This window comes from Mauremys mutica, chromosome 1 (genome assembly GCF_020497125.1).
Source record: "Mauremys mutica isolate MM-2020 ecotype Southern chromosome 1, ASM2049712v1, whole genome shotgun sequence".
Lineage (NCBI taxonomy): Eukaryota > Metazoa > Chordata > Testudines > Geoemydidae > Mauremys > Mauremys mutica.
The window spans coordinates 174,544,020-174,560,552 of record NC_059072.1 but is presented as its reverse complement, the minus strand read 5'-3'; positions in this window follow the sequence as shown (position 1 = coordinate 174,560,552).

Sequence of the window (16,533 nt, the reverse complement as noted above, 5' to 3'; positions counted from 1 at the left end):
ACAGGGGGCTGAGCTTCATCAGCCCCCACCCTTCATGTGTAAAGAAAAGATTCAATTGCCCCTGGACTAGCAGCAGGATGCTGGGCTCCTCTCCTCCACACTCCTTAATGTCCTATCTGGACTATCATAGCAACTGGAGGCTGCCTTCCACTCATTTCTCACTAACAAGTCACTGTGTCTTATTCCTGCATTCTTTATTACTTCATCACACAAGTGGGGGGACAATGCTATGGTAGCCCAGGAAGGCTGGGGGAAGAATGGAATGAACAGGTGGGGTTGTTGCAGGAGCACCCCCTGTGAATAGCATACAGCTCATCATCTATGCAGGATCTGACACAGAGCAGCTGTGCTCTCTGGTTCTCTGATACAGTGGTTCTCTAGTACACTTGCCCATATTCTAGGCAGGACTGATTCTATTTTTAGATACCAAAAAGGAGGGATTGACTCAGGGAGTCATTCCCAATTTTGGCTTTTGCGCCCCTGGGTAAGAGCAGCCAGGGGCACTTATGACAGCAGCAAATGGTGCAGTGCAAAAGGACTGGTAACCAGGCCCATCTTATTACCAATTTATGGTATGGTAGATGGTACAGTATGGCTGGTAACCATCTCTGCTGTCATGCAAAAGCAAAAGCATGCTGCTGTGTAGCGCTGCTGGACCGCCTCTGTCAGCGGCATCTAGTACACATACGGTGACAGGCACAAAAGGCAAAACAGGCTCCATGGTTTCCACGCTGTGGCGTCTGCCAGGGCAATCCAGGGAAAACGGGCTTGAAATGATTGTCTGCTGTAGCTTTCCCGGAGGAAGGGATGACTGACGACATTTACCCAGAACCACCCGCGAAAATGGTTTTTGCCCCATCAGGCACTGGGATCTCAACCCAGAATTCACAGAGACAGACTAGACTGTGTTCATTGTTCACAAAAATGTATCTTTGCAAGGAATTCACTCCCTTTTTCCCATCACACAGCTTCGACTGTCTCCAGACCTGCCACAGCATCCCCCTCACAGAGGCTGGCAAAGATTAGGCGGCGAAAGAAAAAGACACGGGACGAGATGTTCGCTGAACTTATGGGGTGCTCCCGAGACGACGCGGACCAGCAGAGCCAGTGGAGGGAGACCCTCTCTCTGTACCAGCGGTCACACAGCGAAGGGGAGGAGAGGTGGCGTGAGGAAGACAAGCAGGTGACTCAAACGCTGCTTGGACTAATGAGGGAGCAAACGGACATGCTCCGGCGCCTTGTGCATGTTCTGCAGGACCTCAGGCAGGAGGACATAGCCCCCCTGCAGTGTATCTGCAACCGCCCTCCCCCGCCACAAAGTCCCATACCCCCCTCACCCAAAATAACCAGAAGGAGGGGTGCCAGAGGCCGTGAAAACTGTCACTGCACCCCAGCAGAGTGCTCAAGTACCCAAAAGCTCTCATACCCTAAATTTTGAGAAGTCCTTTCCTTCCCGCCTCACCCAAGCCCCCATCCCAGTTTCATCCCCTAACTGTCTAGTTGATAATAAAAAATACTTTTCTGTTAATTATTGTTTCCGTCATGTTCTTTTAGAGGAGACTGTGTTTGAAGGGGGGGGAGGGGGTTGGTAATTGGACAGGACAATCACCTTTACCAGGGTACAGACATGGGGGCAGGATCAGCAGCAGGTCACACACACACTGCAGTCAGTACGCACCCTGGTCGGTATGGGAGGTGGTTTGCAGGTTCTGTGTGGGTGGGGGGGTACGTGACTTTGTAGCGGGGGAGGAGGGTTACAGATCTCATGCAACGGTCCCTGTCCTGGACCACAGAGCCACGCAGCAGAGGAATCTGTATCCGTCCTCCCCCGCCAAAAGGCCACATAGCCCCCGCACATAGAGTCCCAAAAAGGAGGGATGGCAGGCACATCCAGTCCGGCACTGCAGACCGCTCTGGGAGCAGGAGCCTGTCATTCCTCGAGTTTACAAGCGGTCTTTACATCACCGCACACCCTACCCAGCACAGTCCGTGTCCCAGTTTCAACCCTGTAACGCAAAGTCATCAATAAAGAAACCTTTGTAAAGTTACAGTGGAACATGTATTTTATTTTTAAACGTGTGTTGGAAGTTGGGGAAGCGGGGTGGGCGGGGTATGTAACTGCAGATGCTAGTAAACAGTAACTTGGTAAAGAAACAGGGGCAGGTTCAGCTTCTCTGTAAAGAAACTGAAAAGTCACAGGTCACGCTGCTCACGGCTCGCTGGTACTTGAAGAGTTCCTTGTCGCTGTGCAAGGCCCCTGCACAGAGCTTCACGAGCCAGGGCATTAGCGGGTAGGCTGGGTCCCCGACGATCATTATAGGCATCTGCACATCCCCAAGACTTATTTTGTGGTCCGGGAAGAAACTACCTTCCTGCAGGCGTCTAAACAGACCAGAGTTCCTGAAAACACACACATCATGAACTTTGCCTGGCCACCCGACGTTGATGTTGGTAAAATGTCCCCCATGGTCCACCAGTGCTCGCAGCACCATTGAAAAGTAGCCCTATTTCTCAGCAGCTCACTGTGGAAGAGGTGGACGATAAGGTGCGAGGAGTTGACAACGGCCATAACTGCAGCGGGATCCGTGCTCAAAGTGCTGTGGCGCCCGCGCTGTCACTGAGCAGAAAAGTGCACGAACAGATTGCCCGCAGGCGCTTTCAGGAAGGGAGGGAGGGAGGGCGTGACTGACGGTTCAATGATGACAATTACCCAAAACCACCCTCAACACATTTTCCCCCCAGCATGCATTGGGGGGAAATCCCAGAATTCCAATGGGCAGCGGGGAGTGTGGGAACTGTGGGATAGCTTCCCACAGTGCACCGCTTCCAAAGTCGACACTGGCCCCGTTACTGTGGACTCACACAGTCGAACTAGTGTATTTAGTGTGGATACACAACTTCGACTTCATAAGGTCGATTCCACAAATTCGAATTAAGTTGATTCGAAATAGTCTTGTAGTGTAGACATACCCTGAGAGACATATCTATGCTGATGTAACTTTTCAGTGGAGACCAGTCCTATGTGATCCACACCTATGTGATCCACACCTCATTCCTCTTTTACACTGAGTGTATACCAGTACAAAGTGAATGGGGAAAAATGAGATGCACTGCTGGTTCATAAAAAAAATATTACCCCAAATTCCCACATTCATCACATCAGCTCTGAGGCATTTGAGGAAGGCTACAAGTTTATAATTCGAGGCCCCTGATTTTACTAGGAGGTCTGAACAGGCAGACCCTTGTAACTGCCCAAAGACCTTTTGGGGCTATCCTTGGTCACCAAGGACCACCCATGGAGAAGTCCTTACAGAACCACGGAGAAAAGCCAGCAAATTAAATATCATTAAAGTGTCTAGTCATTTTTTTAAAAATAGCATAAACCCAGTATCCAGTTATTTAATTTTGATATTTAATTCAATTTACTTTAGTCAGTCCCACATCTTCAGTTTTTGATATGAGACAGACTTTTGCACTGACATCACATAATTGTACTGTAGAAGCTATGTGGGGGGAAAGCTGGAAGTTATAGCAGGTCACTTGGGCACAGTTAGATCTTTTGGAACATGGCAAAGAATGGAAGGCGTTTAGGATTGTGGGATAAACATTAGCTAGACTTTATGACAAAACTATTAGCAATTTAAAATAGGTAACAACATTTACATTTGATGTATCATCTCTAGGTTTTAAAGTTTCTTCCCCATTGACGTTAATGGGGCAGCTTGCATGGAGTCTCAGAATTATTGATTTTTGTACGACACTGCTCTGTGTCCCTGGAGTAGCCTCTTTGCATCATGGCCCTGGAGAATTTAGCGTACATATTTGGGTTCCTTTTTTTGGAACGTAGTTCTGCTATAACAGACTCGTCTCCCCAACATGCGATGAGATCCAGTACCTCCCGTTCGGACCATGCTGGAGCTTGTCTGCGAATCCGGGACTGTGTGATCTCTTGTGGTGGTGGACTCTACATGGTCGCCTGTGATGGTGGACTGTGCTGACGGTCACCTGTGCTGATGGTGACCAAACAGAAAATGAAATTCTAAAGTTCCCGGGGTTGTCCAGGATAGGAGAGTGTTGTCCAGAGTGGTCACAAGGGACATTCTGGGATAGCTCCCGGAAGCTAATAACATTGAATTGCGTCCACAAAACCTTTAACCCGGGATTGCGATCTCGATTGAAGCGCTACTCCACTTGCCGAGTTGGAGTACATAAATCGATTTAAAGAGCCCTTTAAATCGAAAAAGCCGGTTTGGTCATGTGGACGGAATCCTTTTTTTTTTTAATTAACTCAGCTAATTCCGAAATAACAGACTAGTGTAGACCAGGCCTAACACATACTATACATACATAATTATGGAGGTAGCCTATTGGCTCCATAGTTAAGATTTGGTTTTGGTTTTCCATTGGAACTGTGGTGTAAATCTATTAATTGATTTCTCTAAATGCTTAATCTCATATGTACACTATTTCAAGTGTACACATGGCATTCTAGAGTTACTCTAAATGCTCTTCAGAGATTTTACCCCAGAGTCCTCAAAGTTATAAAATCACTCCTTTTAAAAATTTCCTCAGAGACCCTAATGTTGTTTTTGGCTCCTCTAATATACAATTTCAAAAGTGACACACCTGAAATTTCACAAAGGGCTTCATGTTAACCTAGGGTCATTTTTTCAAAATAAATTATTCATAATGTAAACAGTTATTTGGTGTCTTCACCCTAATTGTTTTATGGCTTACCACAAAGGCCAATAGATTCATAGATTTTTATGACCAGGAGAAACCACTATGATGATTTGACCTGACCTCCTGCATAATGCAGGCTGTAGAATTTCACTCGGTAATTACTGTAGTAGAGAAAACTATTCTTCCCTTCCATTGAACCCAATAACTTGTGGTTAAACTAGAGCATATCTTTTAGAAAGATGTCCAGTCTTGATTAAAAAACTCCAAGTGATGATGAATTTACCACTTCCCTTGGTAAACCGTTCTAATGATTAATTGCCTTCACTGTTAAAGGGCTGCATCTCATTTCCAATTTGAAGCTTTCTAACTTCAGCTTTGCTGCCAAGCTGAGCATGTCAATTTTTGAATGCCCGACTTGAGATGCCTTAAAGGGGTCTGAGTTTTTCAGAGGATGAGTACTCTGTGTAGAGCTGGTTGGAGGAGTTCCAAGAACACAATTTTTAATTGGAATTTGCTAGTTTGTTGAAATGTAAATGTCGCACAGAGCTGGCTTGATTTCAGTGAAGTTATGATGAAATACCCTCAGTGGTCCTCTTGAATCCTGCCTGCTAAACAGGATTCAAAACCTTATCACCAGGTTTCCTGCCAGCTTGTTTGCCCAGCTCCTCAGCAGCTTGCTTCCCAGGGCTTCCAGGGTCCACGGCTCGGGGCTTCCCTCCTGGCAGACTGTAAAAATCAGGGATCCCAGGGCCTTCAGAGAGAATGGGTCAGGGTCATGCAGTCAGGTGGACTGCCCTGGAGCCTAGACTCCATTCCCTTTGACAGAGAATTTTAAAATGTTTGGTTTTCTTTTCAAATCAGAACCAAACCAAATATTGAAATATCTAAATCGTCCACAAAACAAAATTACTTTCTCCACAAAGCGCTAGCTCAGTGTTTTGTGAAGATCAGGTCCATTTAAGGTGTCTTAAGTTGGACACCCAAAATGACTAATTATTTTTTAAAATATTGGCCAGAGGCAATTTATCTTGGTTCAGTTGAAGTTAGAGTGAGGAACTGGATGAGTGCGGTACGGATGGTTCTGTGCGGGTACTGAAAGTGGTTTGTTGTGACACTAAGGAGGCTGACTGCGTGACGAAGGTGGTAAAGGGTGTGACTTGAGGTTGCTGTGGATGTGAATATTGGCTTTGCTGTTAATTTTTTAAAGATTGCCTTGACAGGAAATGCATTTGAGCAACCTAAAGCCTAAGGTAATGGAGATTTTTTTATTTTTCCTGAGTGGGATAAATACTTAGAAACAGGCCAAAATTGCCGATCACACTAAAAAGCAAATATAGAATGAGTTTCCTGTTGTATATTACTTAGCTTTTACTCTTTAAACTTCAGTTCTTAATGGGGTCAATTGCAAAACTCCCAATGATTAAATTGGTCCAAAATCAGGCCTGATAGGAGCTAGTGGCATGTCCTTCTTCCCCCATCTTCACCATCACTTGAGGACAGAAAGCAGCTTCTTGTGCTTTGCAGGACAACTCCAGATTTTTACATTTTATAATCTTAATTAATCCCCTGCATGTTAAATTAAATGGGTAAATCATGGAGCATGACCTGGGAGCCTTTCACTTTGAAAGACAAAGCTTAAATCAACTGGCATCTACTTAACTGCAAATTCAGATGTAATCCTCAGTGTTTAAGTGCTGTAATGGTTTTACATACTGACACCAACCACCTGGGTGATCCCCAACACCTGCAAAATGATTTTCAACTGAAATAAAAATCAGTAGACAATGAAGGCACCATGGTTGGCACAAGGGGGTTATTTGTTCCAGCTTCAGTGTAGAGAGCTGGATTTGATGACTTCTCAAGGTCCCTTCTACAAATCTATGAAAAACGGGGTGATTGTGAGTGAGAGTTCTTACTGAGACACATACATTTTAAATAGCAAGTTGGGTAGTGGAAATCACTTGCCATGTATATTTTTATTACATTTACCCCAGTTTGTAAATTCTTTTTTGTCTCAGTCACTTAAATCCATCCACTATGGTGAAATATAAGGCTTTGGCATTGGCCATTGGCACTAAGGCTGAATATATCTATTATATCCTCCTTGGAAAATGTGTCACAGTGCAGGATTTGGTGTCTTTGAGTAATCCTATGTATTCCTGGGCACATTCTGTTGAGTTTTTGATCACGTGGATTTCAATGAACATTTCCTGCAGGCAAGTTCTGTTCACATGCTTTTGCATCCTGTCAAACTCTCTTCAAATTTGTCTAAAACTCAAAGCAAAAGTCAGAGTAATTTATTGCTAGTTTTTTCCATTGCTGCCTTCTGATGTGTTCCCCATTTTCCAACAAGCCTGGTGCCCCTTTTCCTTTAACTTCCCCTATTGGGGAAACCCAGTCATCTACTACTACTTTCACTTGCACTGCTTCAAGCAGTAGACCAGTGCCCATCCTGTTTGTATGGGCGGGAGGGGAAAGCAGCAGGACTGTCCACTCCTAAGATTTCCCAGTGGTTTCTTCTTTGGGACTGAAACTCCCTCCTCTGTCTGCAGCAACAACCAGGATCCAGAAATGCTCTTCCTGTCTCTCAGCAGCCAATTTTGCTGAATCTTTAAATTCCTAATTCTAAGGCTAACATCCAAGATTTCCTATAACAGGATTGCATTCTGGGCCATCTCAGACTTAGAGTGGGTTTGAGGGCCAGTACAAAGCAGCAGCAACGATCACAGTTGCCAATTTTGCAGTAAATAATCACCCCGACCTTCACAGTGAGCCAAAAATCAAGCTAATCCCATTTCAGAACAAGGCCAAAACCAGCCAACCCCTAACAGGCCCAATACTCTGACTAGGTTCGCCCGGCGTTCAGTCTGGGACTGTGGTGGGCCCATTGTGCACCTCTGACTCTCTCCTCCTTGCCTTGCCCCTGCTTGCCAGGAGCCGATCAAAAAAAAAAGAAGCAACAAGCTGCAAGCCCAATAAGCAACTCACAAGCCAATTAAATAAAAAACAAGCCCAATTTCTGCTTTTTTTCCCCATGGGTTTGGCATGTCTGGCAGCGAGACTGAGGGAGCAGTTTTTAGTTTTGTTTCAGCAGAAGAGCTGAGGATGGGCTCAAGATAAGCCTTTTCTTTTCCTCTCCAGGAAGAAGCTGCCAAGAGGAATTCATAGATTCCAAGACCAGAAGGGATCACTGGGATACAGTGAGTCTATTGCCAGTCTCCTCTTCTCAAAAAATAAGAAGAAAGGAGTAAGACTGGCATCTAACCACTGTAGAGCTGGGATTAGGGAGTAGACCAAAATTTGCCATGCTGCTTAAGAAATTAAAATCCAAGCTTGTGGTGCATCCAGTTGTATAAGAGAGCTTTAGTACTTTTGGTTACATTTAAAGAGGATCTAAAAGTCAGTGGTAAGGAGGAGAGCTGCTGGTAGACAAAGGATAATCTTTGCATTGTTCACAGATTGAGGTCCACATTATGGCTGTGTGTGTCCAGAGGTGGGTAGAAGGTGCAAGGTTAACTTCTCTGTCTCCCTTACTCCTCCAGACAGTTGTAATGCTGCTTCTTACTCTCTCTTTGGACTTCTTCCTGTTCCCTTTGACATCAGTAGTGTGAGATCAGGTCCCCTGAGCACAAGGAGAGGTGATGAGAAAACTGAGTTACAGCCAGGACCACCATCTCTGTGCAGCAGCTACCATTGAGAGGGCACCCATAGGGGCAGATCCTTGACTGGTGTAAATCCATTGTAGCTCCATTATAGTCAAAGGGAAGTCTACCATCTGGTACCAGGATCCCCATCCAGCCAAACATTTAAGTGCATGCTTATCTTTAAGCAGGTGAGTTGTCCCACTGAAGTCAACGGGACTACACATGTGCTTAAATGATTTGTCGAATCAAGGCCCATCTGAGGATCTGAGCCTACATCTTTTGCATACAGTGGTGGATTAAACATGATCCAATAGGAAGCCAATGGAGTAATTTTTGGATGGGCATGTTGCCTACACTGTTTTGTATATATTGAAAATGAGGCATGTTTCTTTCCTTCCAGTCTATTAGCACACAAAACAAATTGTTTCTTGCAATTAGTTGGTTTTCATTTAGGCAAAATTATAATGGAAATCCCTATGGTAATGCATATGATATGCCCATTAATATAAAATGAATTCATTACAATCAGTATTACTACAGCAGATTCCAAATTAATTATGACAGGGTACTCAAAACAAAGTGGTACCACACTTTATTAAAGACATAGCATGCTGTTAACGGCATGACACTCTATCAAATGCCATAGCTGTTCAGTGTGTTAGAGAGCGAGAGACTGATGTGCAAACCCTTTCTCACATGAATACAATTTTGCAGGACTGGGCTCAGAATTGAGTTTAGGGTCTGATTCACCACTGCATTTCTCTAGTTTTAGACTAGTGTAATACATTAACTTCAGTAGTTACTCTGATGTAAAACTGGAGTAACATCATGATGAATGAAGCCCATAGATTCAGTTTCTCTCAGTACGTTAACTGAAGGTGAACTCAAAGTGAACTTAGATGTCTTAAAATTCTATATATTATATGACAACTTGTACTATGCCTGAACCTCTGTTTCTTGATATAGAACTGATCCCTATGGAGAGATTAACAATAGCACAGTAAAGGAGAGCTTTGAACACAGGAATATAAACATTGCCATATTGGATTAGACCAGTGGTCCTTCTAGTTCAATATCCTGCATCCGACAGTGATGAGCACTGGAAGCATTAAAAAAAGATTCAGAAAACCCAGCAGTGGATAATATAGAATAATTTGCCCATAGTGGAAATTTCTTCTTAACAGTGTCAGTCAGTAGTTATCGTATGCCCTGAAGCATGAGGGTTTTAAATCCCATCTAAATTTTTAAAAGTCTTATCTAGCCATTGTGAATCATGTCATTTATTATATAAATGTCTAATCCTTGTCTGGATATTCCCAATCTTTTGAGCTCAATGATACCTACTGGCAATAATTTCTGAATAGCTGGAAAAAATATTTGATGGAACTATTTTCCATCATAAAATGTAGTTCCATTGAAATCAAAATATGTTATAGTTTCGTGTCAATATTGCCAAAATATTGTTTCAGAAAAAAACTGGGAGGAGAAAAAAGTTACCACAATGCAGAAATGTTCTTGAAATTTCAGAATGAAAAATTTCAATTACTACTCTTGAAATTACTTTTCATTTAGATGGGTTTATTTTGTTTTATAATATGCAATTTAAAAAACCCTCAATCAAAATGCATTTCAATTTGAAACAAAATTTATTTTCAGAATTTTTTTCACAGAGCATTTTGAAATGTTCTGGTTTCATTCCGATTTTGAACAAAGCCAAACTTCCAAATCCAAAATTCTTAACAAAACAGAATTTCTGTCATCAACACAGCTCAATGTCTGTAAATTAGTTAGGCATCGCATCAAAAAGTTTCCTTTTATCTCTCTTTAATTTGTTGTCTTTCGGTTCCACTGACCTAGTCTTTTGTTGTTTTATTATGAGAGACGGGAAATGGGACACTCATACCCAATGTATTTTCTCTATATCATTCATTAGTTTATAAACCACTTTCACATCCACTCTTATTTGTCTCCTCACTAAACATCTCAATCTTTTCACACTCATTTTATATGGGTCTTTTTCATGCTTCAGGTTTTTTTTAATCTTGTCTCTGAACCCTTTCTATCTCACAAAGATGCAACAGAAACAGGGTGACCAATACTTAACGTATTGAAAGGAGTAGGTGTACCATCAATTTATATAATGGCATTATTGTACTATTTTCGGTATTATTGTCTGACCTCTTCTTTATACTAGCGTTTTATTTGTTTTTTACCCCAAAAGACACTTTTTTAAATGATAGACCTATGTGAAGAGAGAAAAACACTATGTACCTTCATTAAAAAGTTTGATTGTTAATTATTGCTGCAGTACTCTCACATTCTTCCCTAATTCTTCAGTACCCTAAACTGCTGCTGCATGCTAATAGTTGAGATTATAAATCTTTTCCTTGAAGAGACTTGTATCACCAACTGAAAATAAAAATATAGGACTCTTGGCAGGTACACTAGCACTTTTGAATGTATTGCACTGTTACTTTCAGTTCAGGATCAAAAGATCAGACAGGGAGATCCTAGTAAAAATAGCAAATAAATGGCACTTTAAATGCATTTCTCTGTTCTAGTGCAATTGAGGAACTTTTGTACTTGCTGAGATTTTATAGCAATTTTCTTTATTGCAATTGTTAACTGTATTTTATTTTTTTTTCAAATTCCCGATACAGTAAAAACACCTGCTTTCCTCTGCTTTTTCCTGTCTACCAGCAATACTGTAAGTATATCTCAGAATGCAGTGAAATTAGGCTTACGCTTGTTGTTTCCTTCGTTCCAACTTCCACCCCCACCTCTGTTCTGCTTTTTAAAATCACCCCTATTCATGGAATCCCCTTCAAATCTGTTTCCTAAGTCACCACGCTCTCCTACTTTATACTCTTCCTTTAAAAAAACTCATTCTTGACATACTACCTATAAAAAGTGAGTTAAACAAAATTCAAAAATAAAAATATCATTGTAAGTAATCTCATCTCATTATTGTTTGCTTGTAACCTCAAGATGTGCACATGCCCAAACTGAAGCCCCAGGCCTGAAACAGGGTGCATGTGCATGGATCCTCATTGACTGCAGTGGTCTCTGTGGATGCAGGTTCCACCTATGTGAAATCTCTTGAATGATTGGGGTCTGAATCCATGCACAGTCTCATTACTTTTACTCTTTTGTTCTTTATCCCATAACATCCCAATTCTTGTCACATTTCTTATTGCATCATGTCTATAAACCTAGTGTAAGATCTTCGATGCAGGCTCCTTGGTGTTTCTACATAATAATGGCAGGTTAAAGTTAATAATAGCTTACATAGTTAAGAGGTTTTTAGTTGAATATTCTCTGACTTTTTATATGGTTTTGATCATAATGCATTTTAATGGCCATCTGCAAAATAGCAAAAATAAATCAAGCAATTTTAATATTAAGTGGTGAAATGCCCTGTAATAACTAGGTTAAGAGAATTTTAATACATTTCTCAAGATTCACTTTTGCAGTAGTATGGCAGTTACTGTATAGGGTAAAAAAATACAAAAAAGGCTGAAAACCATGTTTTAGATCCTCATCCTGTAGCTTGTTCCACATGCTTTGATACCCACAGTGAAGTCAGGGACTCAACATAGGTGCTGGGATTTGCTTATATAGAACAAGTTTCAGAATTGGGGCCTAAGTGATATTTTTTTACCCTTGGATAGAATTCACAATCTTTCTAAAATAAAATCACCTTGATGATGTGCCCCATAAATCCCTTTACTTCCTGTAAAACTAGCCTTTCTCACATAGGGCCTAAGGCATGGAGTATGTATTTAAATCTTACCATAGGTACTCCTATCAAATACAGAGGCGGGGCACAGGGGTGTGTGTGTTGATGTTGCTTCAGGCACCGCCCCCAGCAGCTCCCATTGGCCATTGTTCCCAGTTCCCAGCCAATGGGAGATACTGGGGGCGGTGCCTGAAGCAACAGCAACCCCCCCCATGCCCCTGCTCCCCCATGTTCCGGCCGCTTCCTGGAGTGGCGCAGGGGCAGGGCAGGCAGGCAGGGAGTCTGCCGGGGATCCTGCCCTGCTCCTGGTGTGCACTAGGCCAGAGCCCGCCCCCCGAACCCCTCCTGCAGTTGAACCCTCTGCTCTGAGCCCCTTGCCGCACCCTGCACCCCGACCCCCTGCCACACCCCTCCTGCACCCCAACCCACTGCCTGAGCCCCCTGCCACACCCCTCACCCCTCCTGCACACCAACCCACTGCCCTGAGCCCCCTGACGCACCCCTCCTGCACCCCAATCCCCTGCCCTGAGCCCCGCCACACCCCCACCCCTCCTGCACCCCACACCCCAACTCCCTGCCCTGAGCCCTGCCACACCCCTCGCCCCTCCTGCACCCCCTGGGGGCAGAGAGGGGGCGGAGTGGTGGTGGGGATTTTGGGGAAGGGGTTGGAATGGGAGCAGGGAAGGGGTGTGAAGAGGCGGGGCGGGGCCTCATGGAAGGAGTGGAGTGGGGGCGGGGCCGAGGGCAGCAGGGGGAAGTGTCAGTAATGTGGCCCTCAGGCCAATGTACTAGTCCTCATGTGGCCCTCGTGGCCATTTGAGTTTGAGACCCCTGTTCTATTGTCTTAGAAAAGGCCTAAGGAAAATAAAATGAAATATTGTTGTATGCTCAGAAGTTCAAAAAATCTTGGATTACATTAGACTAAGAGGGAAATGAACTCTAGTTCTGAGGTGCCTCCACTGAGAACATCCAGGACCCCAGAGATGAAACTCCTAGGAGCCGCTGTCTTCAGTGTCCTTGCTGATCTCAAATGTTGACATAAAAGATAAAAGGTAGCCTCTAAGACCTTGTCTATTTTTGGATTTCAGCCATTGTTCACCAGATATCAGCCCAGCTCCACTGGTGCAAACCCCTAATGTAGACCGTGTAAACTGATATAAATTACACTTTGCATAATTGCAACTTATCCCTGCTTCTAACTGGGTGTTCAGAGTGCTCTGTATCTGTATATATGTAAAGAGTGAATTAATAGAAGAAATGCCACTGGATGGTGCTCAAGAATATGTAGCATAATTCCTGGATTTCGTAGCAATCATATAAATTGTTGGAGTTGTACACTGCAAATGACTTTCTCTGTGCAGCTCTTTGCATTAGCTCTTAACACTGGGGTAAGCTGTGCCGGTGCAGCATCTTTGCCTGTCCATGCTGTGGAGTTTGCTGCTACTATGAAGGATGGCCTTAGGCCCTGAACCAGAAAGAGATCTGTCAAGATCTGTCCATTCCCAGGAGCTCCATGCAGAGAGGTCATCCAGCGTGTACTAGTCTTGTGCAGGGATGGGCCCTGCCCGTTTTCCTGGGCCTGATGGCTGCAGTGACTCTGGACAGCCCGAGAGATTTGGACTCAAGCCCAAAGAATGCCCCGGAGCAGTGAGGGAGCTCAGGCAGGGATGCATGTTTAGTGTTTTATATGATGTATGCTCTCCTGTGCTTTACATAATGAAGTATAAAAGAGCATAGAAGTGTTCTGCTCTGCAGAGTGGGTGTGTTGACTACTTCTATAGCTGCTCTGTGGCCTTGAGAGAGTTACACTGTAATCAGAAACTTCACACCTTTGGGGAAGGTTTCTGGGAGAGGGGTGTGTTTAAGTACTGGGGAATCTGAAGGGTCAGTGCTGCATCCAGAGGGGATAGGCAGCTGGACCGCATGTTTCAACACTCAGGAGAGGTTCCAGCTAGAAAGTCTACATCCTGAGGGTGTGCCTTGGGACCCCAAAATTAGGGCAGTGGCTGAACTCGAGGACCCGGTAGGGTGAGAAACGGAGTCATGAATCCATTAATTTATGTTTAATCACATTTTGCCTTCATTTATACATTTTTCAGACAGGATAATTGTCACTTATAGTGTGTGAACGTGTATTTACCCCATTCTGTAGTACTGGGAAGTTCTTCTGTACTTCGTGGGGTTGTTTCTGCCTCTGATCCCTGCTCTGGTTTTTCAGTCTCGTTACTTCCTTTTCTGGTCTGGAATTTATCCAGTTTAGACTCCTCCTTCACTTGAATTCTCTACATGCCCAAATCACACATTTATTAGCTTTTCTCTAGACTCTAGTCAGTATTAAGCATTGCATTTTTCATAATCTGTACAATATAAGCTTCAATTTACTCAACTTTTGCTGATTACACAATTTTCATGCCATTCTGTTTCATGTCATCCTGCTCCTAGGTTTCCCTAGTAAAAGGGACTTCTATCATTACAATTGTGTGTGTTATACTAATTAATTTGTTTCTTTTACCTAAAATATTCCAGTGTGACATATCACCTTTGTCCTGGCAGCAGTAGCATTACTTTGGCAATTTTCTTTTATTTAGGCTTGCATAAATTAAGCTGAGGCCATGACACGAATGTTACTTCATCCAAACTCAGTACATGTCTACGTTTTAGTCATAGGTATTTTTAGTAAAAGCCATGGACCTGTCATGGGCAATAAACAAAAATTCACGGCCTGTGACCTGTCCATGACTTGCACTATATACCTCTAACTAAAACTTGGGCTGGAGAGGCTGTGGGTGCTGGGGGCTAGGCGGATGGCCTGGGACCATCGTTAGTGCTGCAGGGAGGAGGCAGGGTTAGCAGGGCTGACAGGCTCCCTACCAGCCTCTGCACAGCTCCCTGGAAGTAGCCAGCATGTCCCTGCAGCTCCTAGGGGGAGGAAAGGCCAGGGGTTCAGCGCACTGCCCCCTCCATGAGCTCTGGATTTGCAGAACCCATTGGCCAGGAACCACCGCCAGCAGGAGCTACAGAGGCGGTGCCTCCAGGGAGGGGTAACACGTAGAGCCCCTTGTCCCCTCCACCTAGGAGCTTCAGGGACATGCTGACCGCTTCCTGGGTGTCCCCCCAAAACCCTGTGGTAAGCACCATCCCCCACCCCAATCCCTAGCCCTGTGCCCCCTCCCACACACAAACTGCCCCAGCAGCGGCTGGCTCAGGGGCTGCCTGATCTGCTCGGGCAGCCTGCGGACCCATTCACACTGGCCACTGTAGAAGTCACAGAGGGTCATGGAATGCATGACTTCCTTGACCTCCATGGCAGACATGGATCCTTATCCATAATTACTATCAAAGTATAACTGATTAAGCTCTGTTTCACCATCTAGCAATTCTTTATCTTTATATTTCAATATAATTAAATATATATGTATTGTAACCTTAATTTTCATTTGAACAGAGAAGTTCTGGAAAACACGATGACGATTTTATGTCACGTATCAGAGGGGTACCCATGTTAGTCTGGCTCTGTAAAAGCAGCAAAGAGTCCTGTGGCACCTTATAGACTAACATACGTATTGGAGCATGAGCTTTCGTGGGTGAATACCCACTTCGTCGGATGCATGTCAATTTTATGTCAATATTTCTTATCTTCTTCAAACATGGGTTCACAGGGGACTTTCTACTCAAAGTCCAGCATCAGGCTTGTAATTTTTTTTAAAACCTTGTTTGTTATTTTGTCTGTTGCGTTTTGAGGAGTGCCTTTAGTACAATTTAAGTTCAGAATATTTAATTGTATTTGACTGTTCCCCAACACATTGCAGAGATCCACTGTTGCAGAAACTTGGATTCCCCTCACAGCAGACATAGTGGGTGGCCAGCAGGGGGTGCTTATTAGGATCTGTCTAGGATGCACGGATAAATATTTATTTTAATAAATATGCATTAGGACTATGATCTCCTGGGGAGTAAAGAAGCTGTAATCAGCTCCGCCCCCTAGCAGTTCCCATTTGCTTCCACTTTCCAAATCTTATGCCAAAAGACAAAATACAGAAAAAGTCACTGGAGTTGTCTGCCTTTTCTGGGGAAAAATGAAGAACACAATGTAATACTTTTCGGGTTACCATCAAAGTTTTCCAGTATATGTTATAATAGCAGGTTCTAGTAAATACCTGCTGCCTGACAATCAGCCTAAGAGAGTAATTTCCAATAAGCAAGTTGGTAGCGAGCACAGAGTAAGCACTGCAATTTTTTCTCTTTTAATTTTCTTTTTAATTGGACTTCTGCTAAATGTGTTTTGGGTGGAGATTAGAGTTACATGTGTTACTACACTATATTCACTAGCCTCTTTGGAGGATGTCAGATTAATTAGAAACTCCTGAAGTCTCACTTGTAATTTATAATCTGGCAGGAAAGTCAAAGAAATTAAAAAGGTTCTAAGAAGAGACCCTTTTGACACAGGTCAAGGCAGCACTTCTCAAA